Here is a 10,700-nt window from a genome sequence, read left to right as displayed (position 1 = left end):
TCGCTTTGAATTATAGTTGTAAATATGCTTATATTTGTCTTTCCTATGAAATTTTAAAATTATATTCTACTTTGTAGATCTGATATTAAATTGTTCACCCCTGATGAAGTCTCATAAAGAGACGAAACGCGTTGGGTAACCTTTGAAAATCATCACGATCTGTAAATCTAAAGAATACGTCTGTATTAGAAAGTTTGTCTCAAAACTTGCACTTGCATTTTGTTTTAAATGTTTTAATAAATGTTTTATATTGAAAAATGTTGATGGTAATTGTATTATAAAGGAAAGACTGGAAATATCTTGATCAATTGTATAGGGCGCTACATAACACTATTGGTTTGGCTATTGGTTGTGGATCTCTCTAGTAGGAGATCAAGTGTTATAAAGCGACCGACTCTGCTTAGCGCAAACTCTAGAGATATTGTGTACTATACGATATATGAATGTATCTAATATGATAGTATGGATAGTGTACAAATAAACTGCTATTCCTTTATTTTGTGCAGTAAAATGCAGTAGAACAGGTAGACAAAATTTTATAGTAGGTAATTTTAAGATCACCTAGTTAACAAGAAGTCTAGGTTCCCAAAAAAAGATATTCACTAATAAGCAGATGTCACTCCACAAACATAGAAATGCAGATTTTTCTAAAGCTCAGAGAGAAGTGTGCTGTGTATCACAGGTTCACAAAGCTAGTGCCCTGATTCCGACTGTCGTGCTCCTGACAGTTGGGATTTCAATGTTGGCGAAACGACCGTCAGAACCCCGACAGTCGATCACTCATCCAGCACCCGCTATACAATATTGAAAAAGAGATTCCAATTCATCCAGTAGTTCTTGCGTGATGCCAGAACGAACATAGTTCATAATCAGTCCTCAAAAGTATAATTCTCAAATAATGAATTCTATATACAGATACATCCCTTAGAGTGTATTATATGTATATATATATATATATATATATATATATATATTAAAGGAGTATTTGAAATAAAAGAAATGGATATAGAAAATTGCAATTGCTAGAAGCATAAGCGAAGTGCACATTATAGTGTTGGTAGGTTAATTGGCTCCCAACAAATTAACCCTAGAATGTCTGTGTGTGTGTGTGCGTGTGTGTGTGCGTGTGTGTGTGCGTGCGTGTACACATTGTAGGGAATATAGGGCCTTATTCTAGTTCACTCTTTCTGACAAAATCCTTCTTAGATGGACAAAACCACATGCACTGCAGGGGGGCAGATGTAAAATGTGCAGAGAGAATTAGATTTGGGTGAGTTATTTTGTTTCTGTGCAGGGTAAATACTGGCTGCTTTATTTTTACACTGCAATATAGCTCTCACTTTGAAGTAAAACTCCACCCAATTCTAATTATGGCCCTTATTCTGATCGGTGCGGCCGGAGCCGATTATGCGGCCAGGACCGTGCGTGCGAAACCCCGCCTTCCATACAGATCGCCAACTCCGTCCGTATGCGGTAAGAAGCTGTCCGAACGGACCGCACGTGTATTTTTCACGGAATACGCCTCCTCCATCTAAGGGAACCTCCCCCATCATTCGATGGTCGCAGACCATCGAATGCAGGACCGTGTGCTCCACCAGCACCCGCAACCTCAGACCACACGGACATTTTTCCGTGCAAAAGCAGGGATTTGGGCGGGCAGCTGACATCCGGCGATGTCATATGTCCGCCCCCTACACGTGCGTCACGGCCGCATTACCATACGTACGCCCAGCGTTTTCATGGGAACTCCCATGAAACGCGGGGCGTATGCATATGGTAATGAGCCCAAATAGCCCTTCACGCCCCTCTCCACCCCCTGTTCGGAGTGTTCACATATCATGCGGGATTTGGTCGTACGCCCCGCTCGCACATGCGCAGAGACGCCTCTGCACATGCGCAGACACAAAACATCGGCGGGCCGAACGCACGTGGATATATCCGCACCGATCAGAATAAGGGCCTATATCTGCACAAGTTACATCTGCCCCACCTGCAGTGCACATGGTTTTGCCCATCTAAGAAGGATTTTGTCGGAAAAAGTGAACTAGAGTAAAGCCCATAGAGTGTAAACTCCACTGGGGCAGGGATTGATGGGAATGTTCAAATATTCTCTCTGTACATCACTACAGAATATGTGTGCGCTATATAAGAAACTGTTAATAAATAAAATAAATAAATAGTGTTATGAATAAGGGATGACGTCTGCTGATATTCTGAAGAGCATTTCTGTTCTATGGTCATAACACAATAACGTAATTATATGGTGATCAGAGCGTACCATTCACTGACATCAAGATCTGCACATTGCTAAAAACAATTGTCATTGTAATAAACAATGCTGCATTCTCTAGTTAAATAAAACAAGTCATTGTTTATAACATCAATCCCAAACTATCATGTCTGTCATTGATGTAATATCTATTGGTTAAACAAACTGTTCCATTGATACAATCATCCGCCATGAGCGCTATCAACAATAACCTTAGTCAGTTTTAGACACATAATTAAGGGGTTTATTCTAGTTCATTCTTTCTGACAAAATCCTTCTTAGATGGACAAAACCATGTGCACTGCAGGGGGGCAGATGTAACATGTGCAGAGAGCATTAGATTTGGGTGAGTTATTTTGTTTCTGTGCAGGGTAAATACTGACTGCTTTATTTTACACTGCAATATAGATCTCACTTTGTAGAAAAACCCCACCCAAATCTAACTCTCTCTGCACAAGTAACATCTGCCCCACCCGCAGTGCACATGGTTTTGTCCATCTAAGAAGGATTTTGTCAGAAATAATGAACTAGAATAACCCCCAAAGTGTAGAAGATATGTATCCCGTGATCACACAACCTGTGCCAATATCGACCAAATAGTTATGTATCGAATCATAACAATAGTTTTTTTTCTGCAAAAGGAATTAGATGCCTCAGCTATATCTATAAATACATATGACACATACATGCAAAAGAGCGCAGTATTTTGTAAGAACAAATGTACATTAGTAGTATGGCAGCATTCTCAGACAGCGGTGCTGTGTCCTCTCTCTGTATGCGCAACGTGACATCATATCACAGCTTGCATACAGCCAGAGGGAGATAAAGCCTGGGGCACTGTCAATTAAAACAGATAGATAGAAAATAAAATAACTGTATACATTCCCACAGACACAATCTAACCGCAAGACAATTGGATGAATATGTTCCAGTATTGTCAGCTGATACAATTCATTATTATTCTGCTAAACCTGGTCTACAGGTTCGCCAGTGGCGTAACTAGCTTTTGGGCGCCCCCCCGCCGTTAAAGGGAGGGCGCCCACCCACACACCCCGCCGCACCAACCTCCGCCCGCCTGCCCCGCCGCACCAACCCTCGCCCGCCCCGCCGCCCATGCAATCCCCCGCAGTCTTACCTACACTCAGTACGCGCTGGTCCCGGCTCCCTTCTTCTGCTATGAGGACCACCACAAAATGTCCGCCCCCATGCAGCAGACAGTTTCAGAGAACTGTCTGCTAAATGGGGGCGGACATTTTATTGTGGTCCTCATAGCAGAAGAAGGGAGCCGGGACCAGCGCGTACTGAAGACACTGACAGGTTAGTAAAGACAGCGGGGGATGGCGGCGGGGTGTAACTATAGCACTGCAGCCCCCGGCGCCTGCACAGCGCCCCCCCCCCCCCCCCCCCGCAGTCGCGGGGGCTGCGGTGCTATAGTTTTGCCCCTGAGGTTCGCTCCCGCTGTACTCTCTTTGGGTACACCTGAGCACCACTGGCTGCACGTTTCTCCAGTTCCCACTTGCATACCTCCCAACTGTCCTGCTTATCACAGGAATGTCCCCGTTTTTCGGACGTTACTGCATCCCTCCTGCGGCCAGCAGTGTCTCACATCTTTTATTCCTGCTGCCGAAGGGGCTGGGGGCATAGCCCCCACAGTGGCGAAAACATGCAACATCGGGTGCTGGAAGAGGGCACTTTTTGCACCATAAGTTGCGACAGTCGGGATCCCGGCAGTCATTTTCCCGATGTCATTTACCCGACTGTCAAAACTCCGACAGACAGTTGCTTGACGGCCACCGGCTATTCTCCCTCGTGGGGGTCCACGACCCCCATAGAGGGAGAATAGAATAGGTGGCGAGCGTAGCGAGCCACCGTGCCTGCAGCGTGGTGAGCGCAGCGAGCCCGCAAGGGGCTTTGTTGTGCTCACCATGCTGTCGGGATCCCGACGTCGGGCTAATGACTGTCGAGATCCCGACTGTCGGTACCCTATACCACACCCAAATGCGACCAGATGGTCCCATTGCATGCGATCACATAAGTGGATGGGCACTATTAATAAGCAGCTGCCACTTTCTTGCTTCCAATAATTTATTTACATAGTGTCCTCTGTTTTCCTTCAACAGTAGTTTTGATCTTATATAGATCTTAGTTCCACCTTTACATATATTTGTTATTTGGTCACCCTTTCCGTTAACTGTGGTTTCTTGTATATGCCCTTTCATCTGATCGTTAGTATGGCTCTCATTATTATGGAGCCCATACACGCTTCGTTGTAGTCCGGCTCCGTTCAGTACTATGCGATGCACGCTCCCGCGCATCACATAGGCCCTTATTCTGTTTCGTGCGGTACGGCCCGCGTGCGGCCGTACCGCCGATGTTTTTACTCTGCACATGCGCAGAGGTCAATCTGCGCATGTGCAGCCCCCTTCGCCGCAGACGTATTTCGTCCGCCGCAAAGGGGGCGTATAGGGGCGTGAGAGGCTTCATGCCCTCATTTCCCTATGTGTACGCCCCGCGTTTCATGGGCGTTCCCATGCAAACGCGGGGCGTATGCATGGTAATGAGGGCATGACGCAACTCATGGGGGCGGAAAGCTGACGTCGCCGGATGTCAGCTTTCAGCCCCCATACAAGCTACCACACGGACGATTGTCCGTGTGGTCTCAGCTTGCGGGAGCTGCCGGGGCGTGCGGACCTGCCTTCGATGGTCGACGACCATCGAATGCAGGGGGCAGCTCCCACCATGGTGGAGGCGTACGCCTCCACCATTTTTATGCGGATCGCCAGCCGTCCGTGTACGGACGGCCGTGGCGATCCGTAGGGTGGGCGGGGATTGGTTTGTGCGGCCGGAGCCCCGTGTGCGGCTCTGGCCGCACCAACCAGAATAAGGGCCATAGTATGGTACAAAAAGTATGTGCTGCACATACTTTTTGTTCTAGCTACACATCATATCGGATCGCAGTGCATGCACAATGCATACACAAGGGATGCGATCCGATACGATGTGTACTTTAAAAGTACATAACGGAGCCGCAAAACGGAGCGTGTATGCACTCCTTTACTGTGGCCAATATGCTTAAATGAACATTTTCTGGAAGCATCTGTATGTAGGGTACTTGTGTAATATCTGGGCGCCCGATATAGTTAATTGCATGTCTTAACTTAAGGCATGCAACGCGATGCGACCGACGCGATTTTGCAGAAAAATCGCGTAGATCGCATTGCATGCGATGCGATCAACGCAATTTTTACATAGTAATCAATGTTAAATGGTCCCAAATGGTCCCTGAGACCCGATTTCACATTAGGGGCAATGTTAAATGCCCCCCCCCCAGGCCCCCCCATTAGGTGTATTAGGCCAAATGCCCCCTCATTGTTAACGCCACCCCACCATCAACGCCAACCCAGAGCGTGGCGAGCGGCGGCGGTATGCGTCCTCCGACCTTTTCATACCCCCACTATCCACATCGGCGTGGAGTTGATTTTATATAGTGTGGCGAGCGCAGCGAGCCACCGAGCCCGAAGCGTGGCGAGAGCAGCTAGCCCCGCGAGGGGACCCGGATTACTTAACATGTATTTCGCGTCCCCTCGTGGGGCGCACTGCGCTCGCCACGCTTAGGGCTCGTATTCCTCGTCCGCTTGCCACGCTTTGGGCACGGTGGCTCCACGCCAACGTGGATAGTGGGGGTATGAAAAGGTCGGAGGACGCGTACCACTGCGCTCGCCACGCTTAGGGTTGACATTGATGGTGGGGTGGCGTTAACAATGAGGGGACATACAAACAATGGGTGGGCCTGGGGGGCATTTAACATTGACCCTAATGTGAAATCGGGTCTTTGGGACCATTTAACATTGATTCCTATAGAAAAATTGCGTCGATCGCATCGCATCGCATGCGATTTGGTTGCATGCGATGCGATCTACGCGATTTTTACGACCCGATGAAAAAAATCGGCGCCCAGATAATACACAAGTACCGTGTGTAGTTTATTTGTGCTCCCTCATATTGACCCATGCTCTCAGTGATTATGGTGCCTCATTATCACTTGTTGTGTCCAGATGTCATCTGTTGCATACGTTTAATGCTTTTCTTTACTATTGTGTGTTCTTTTCAGCCTGCCGTTACGATGTCTGATTTTTTTGTCTTTTTTTCTCACAGATAGTCACCATGGTGATGGAAACAGTTGTCTGGCCACTCCCACCTAGGTCTTTGTGGATGTCGGTGCTGGGTGGTGCGTATGACGTCTTCGGCCCCTGTCGGAATGGAGGGGCTGGAGTTCTGCTGCGCCGGGGCACACTCCATTCACTGGCAATATGGTCTATTTCCAGCAATTTCGGCCCCTATCGCCCCCGTGTGTACACAGCATTACTGTGATCATAGCTTTCTCATGCACCCTAGATAAGCTCATTTACCTGAAACCTGTGACAGCTGCCCCTTTAATACTAATTCAGGTGCTGTGTTTGGGATTGTCTCGCCTTTAAATGCCATAAGGTACTTGGCAGGTGAGCTTTAACCCAAGAAAAAATATGTAAGCAGTTGCCAGTTTCCTAAGAAAGCCAGTTGTTAGTGTAGGACTTGCAGTGAACATTTCACTTCATCGAAGTCCTCGTGACGAAATGCGTAGGGGCGTGGCCTGGCGTCGGTCAGAACTCCGTGTTGGACGAGAGAGTGGTGAGAGCTCTCAGATTCCAGTACAACGCTGCTTGGGGCAGCAAGGTTCATGCTGTTTATCACCCGCGGTTGTCTCTTGCGGTACGTGATACCAACCTGTACTTACCTTTCGGATATTTTAAATGTATTGAAAAATAAAAAGATAAAGCACTATTTGGAGCGCTCCTCTTTCCTTTCCTAGAGAATCCATTACCTGTGAATCCAGGTGCCCGCAAGGGTAATTGGAGGAAGCTGCCGGTCTAAGAACAGACCTCAAGTGCTGGGAATATTAACACAGAAGGGACGGATTTGTTCCAGACCATAGACATTCCTTAAGGACTTGCGCGCTAATTGGACTTTTTGTGATAGATATATATATATGTTTTTCATGTACTGTATGTCTTGATAAAGGGCTTTGGTGCTCAAAGCGGTACTTGTTTCCTAGTACGCGCCGTCGGGTCCCATCGCATACCATTACTTAAGGTATGCGATGGGACCCGATCTGACCCGATATTTGGGTTTTAAGACCTTCATATACAATTTAAATTGCGTCGCATTGCATGCCATTACAATGGCATGTGATGCGATGCGACGCGATTACACCCGATTTCCCATTGATTACAATGTTAAATGCAGCCACACTATATAAAATCAACTCCACACCGACGTGGATAGTGGGGGTATGAAAAGGTTGGAGGACGCGTAACGCCGCCGCTCGCCACGCTTCAGGTTGGCATTGATACTGGGGTGATGTTAACAATGGGGGGGGGGGGGGGGGGGCATTTGACATAATAATTACCCATCAGGGTGGGTGTACAATTAAAAATCAGGTCTGGGGGGGGGGGCATTTAATATAGGAATCAGCCATCAGGGTGGCTGTACAATTAAAAATCGGGTCTAATCTGTTGCATGCGATGCAATGCGACCCGATATCATAGACCCGATGCCATACAATTAAAATCGGTGGCGCCGTGCTAGGAAACAAGTACCCTCAAAACTTTGACTGTAACATAGCCATGTATTGGCTCATCATTATATTGCAAAATTATGCTGAGTACCACCGAGTGAACTACCTGTAGTTTCCAGTTTGAGTTGGATGAGAGGGCACTGCAGTTTATCATCCTGAGCTCTAGTTTTGTATTAGTGGTCAAGATTAATTTCTGTTTGTTAACATATGTTATGATTTTCAGCCACCAAAATGAGTTTTGCCTGTTAGATTGACCTTAAATAACTTGGTCCTGGACCACCAATCAAAGGCACCCCTACAAGTTCTCTGAGGCACCCCAGGGCACAAAGGCACGCTGTAGGCCATACTTACCTACTTTCTAGCAGCCAGCTCAGGGAGGGGGGTGGGGCCACTAGGAGTAAAAAGGGGAGGGACGGGGCAGAGTCACATGAGTGGTTACCTCTTTGGGGGCGTGGTCAGAGCGATCACATCGTTTTAGCCACGCCCTGACATGCAATACCGTTTTCAGTCATTGCACTGCGGTTAAAATGACAGACAGAGAGCTGGGTGGCTCTGCGGGAGGGTTGCGCCCCTTTTTCGGTGGCCGGGAGGGGGACCCCATTTTCCGGGACCCTCCCAGCCATTCCGGGAGGGTAGGTAACCCTGCTGTGGATCTTTTGGACGAGTAAGCGAGTGAGCTGCCGATCCCAAAAAGGTGAACCGTCATTCTTTTACTTTCAGTTTCGTTTTTCATTACAATTTCCTGAGCAATTCACATTTTCCAGAGCACAACACTGCCACCTGTGGCAGCTGAGATGTACTAACTCTGGAGACTGAGTACAGTGCTGTGACTGCAAGTGAAAGAAAGAATAACAAGGCTGCTGCTGCTAGGGATGGCCATCGGTACAGACGCCATCGATGGCGATTCTGCACCCAGTCATCAATCAGTGTTTTTATACGGTCATGTATGTTCTTATTTGTTCAGCTCACTGTTTTAAATTAAAAAAAAGTTTTAAAAAAATAATTTATTTATTTATTATTTACAGTTTCTTATATAGCGCAGCAGATTCCGTTGCGCTTTACAATAGTAGACAGTGATAAAACAAACTGGGTAACAGACAGACTTGGAGGTAGGAGGGCCCTGCTGCAAGCTTACAATCTATAGGGATATAGGAGGGAAACACAAGGACAGGCACCAGTAATAGCATAGCAGTCCCAACACGTTACAGGTCCAGAAGGGAAGCTATATATTACATAAGTGCCTCGGAGGGTTATGCGTGTAGAACTTAAATATGATAGGCTTTCCTGAAGAGGTGTGTTTTCAGGGAACGCTTGAAAGTTTGGAGGCTAGTGGAGAGTCTTATTGTGCATAGAAGGGCATTCCATAGGGTGGGAGCAGCCCGATGAAAGTCCTGTAATAGTGAATGGGAGCTAGTGATCCGTGCAGAAGAGAGACGCAGATCTTGTGCAGAGCGGAGTGGTCGAGATGGGAGATATTTTGTGATAAGTGCAGAGATATATGCTGGTGCAGTATGGTTAATAGCTTTATATGCGAGTAGAAGTGTTTTATATTGAATACGGTAAAACACAGGTAACCAATGGAGGGACTGGCAGAGCGGATCAGCAGACGATGAGTGTCTTGCAAGGAAGATCAGCCTAGCAGCAGCATTTTAAATGGATTGTAGTGGTGAGAGTCTGTTCTTGGGAAGACCAGTTAGGAGACTATTGCAATAATCAATGCGGGATATAATGAGTGCATGGATAAGAGATTTAGTAGTGTCTTGTGTGAGATACGGTCGTATTTTGGATGTTTTTTAGATGCATGTAACATGATTTGGAGGCAGATTGAATGTGGGGAAGAAAGGACAAGTCAGAGTCGAGGATGACCCCTAAGCAACGAGCTTGTGGGGTAGGGTGGGGGAGGAGGGGGAGGGTACAGAAGAGACTTAAAGGTGTTAAAAAGTCGGTTAGGGTTGGTGGCATGAGAAGAGATGAGAGATTGGTAGTAAGTTTGTTTGGCCGTGTCCAAAGCATTGCAGTAGGAGTGGTAGCTAGTCTTATATGTGAGGAAATCAGTCATACTACGAGATTTACGCCATTGGCATTCTACTTTACGTGACTGATTTCGTAGTTGTCTTGTTGTTTTGGAGTGCCACGGTTGGCATCTAAGCCTACGTGGGGTCATCAAGGGCTGTTTCAAGAGTCAGGTAGAGGTGGGAAACAGCAGAGTCAGGAGAGGTAAATGTAGAAATTAGTGAGAGCTGTTGTTGGAGGGAGGTGGAAAGTTGTGGAAAATTAATAGCATTAGTATTTCTGCGGGTTAGAGTAGGCATGCATGATTTCTGTGTCAGTGAGCTTGAGGTAATGGAGGAGAGTGAGAGGGTAATGAGATTGTGATCAGAGAGAGGGAAGGGAGTGTTCGTAAAATCAGAGACTGAGCACAGCCTGGTGAAGACAAGGTCAAGGCAGTGGCCTTCCTCATGAGTAGAGGAGTCAGACCACTGGGAGAGGCCGAGAGAGGAGGTTAGAGAGAGGAGTTTGGAGGCATGCAGATATGGTGGACTGTCAATAGCAATGTTGAAGTCACCCAGGATGATAGTGGAGATGTCAGAGGATAAGAAATGGGGGAGCCAGGCAGAGAAATCTTCCAGAAATTTAGATTTGGGAAGCCCAGGTGGGCGATAGATAGCAGCAACACGCAGAGGGAAAGGGGAAAAAACCCTAATGGAGTGTACTTCAAATGATGTAAATGTGAGTGAAGGAACTGGTGGTAGAACTGAGTATGTGAAGGCTTGTGACAGTAATATACCAACTCCACCTCCTTTACAGTTACCAGGC

Source organism: Crinia signifera, chromosome 2 (genome assembly GCF_055691185.1).
Source record: "Crinia signifera chromosome 2, ASM5569118v1, whole genome shotgun sequence".
NCBI classification, from domain to species: Eukaryota; Metazoa; Chordata; class Amphibia; order Anura; family Myobatrachidae; genus Crinia; species Crinia signifera.
Note: the sequence above shows the minus strand (reverse complement) of the source record.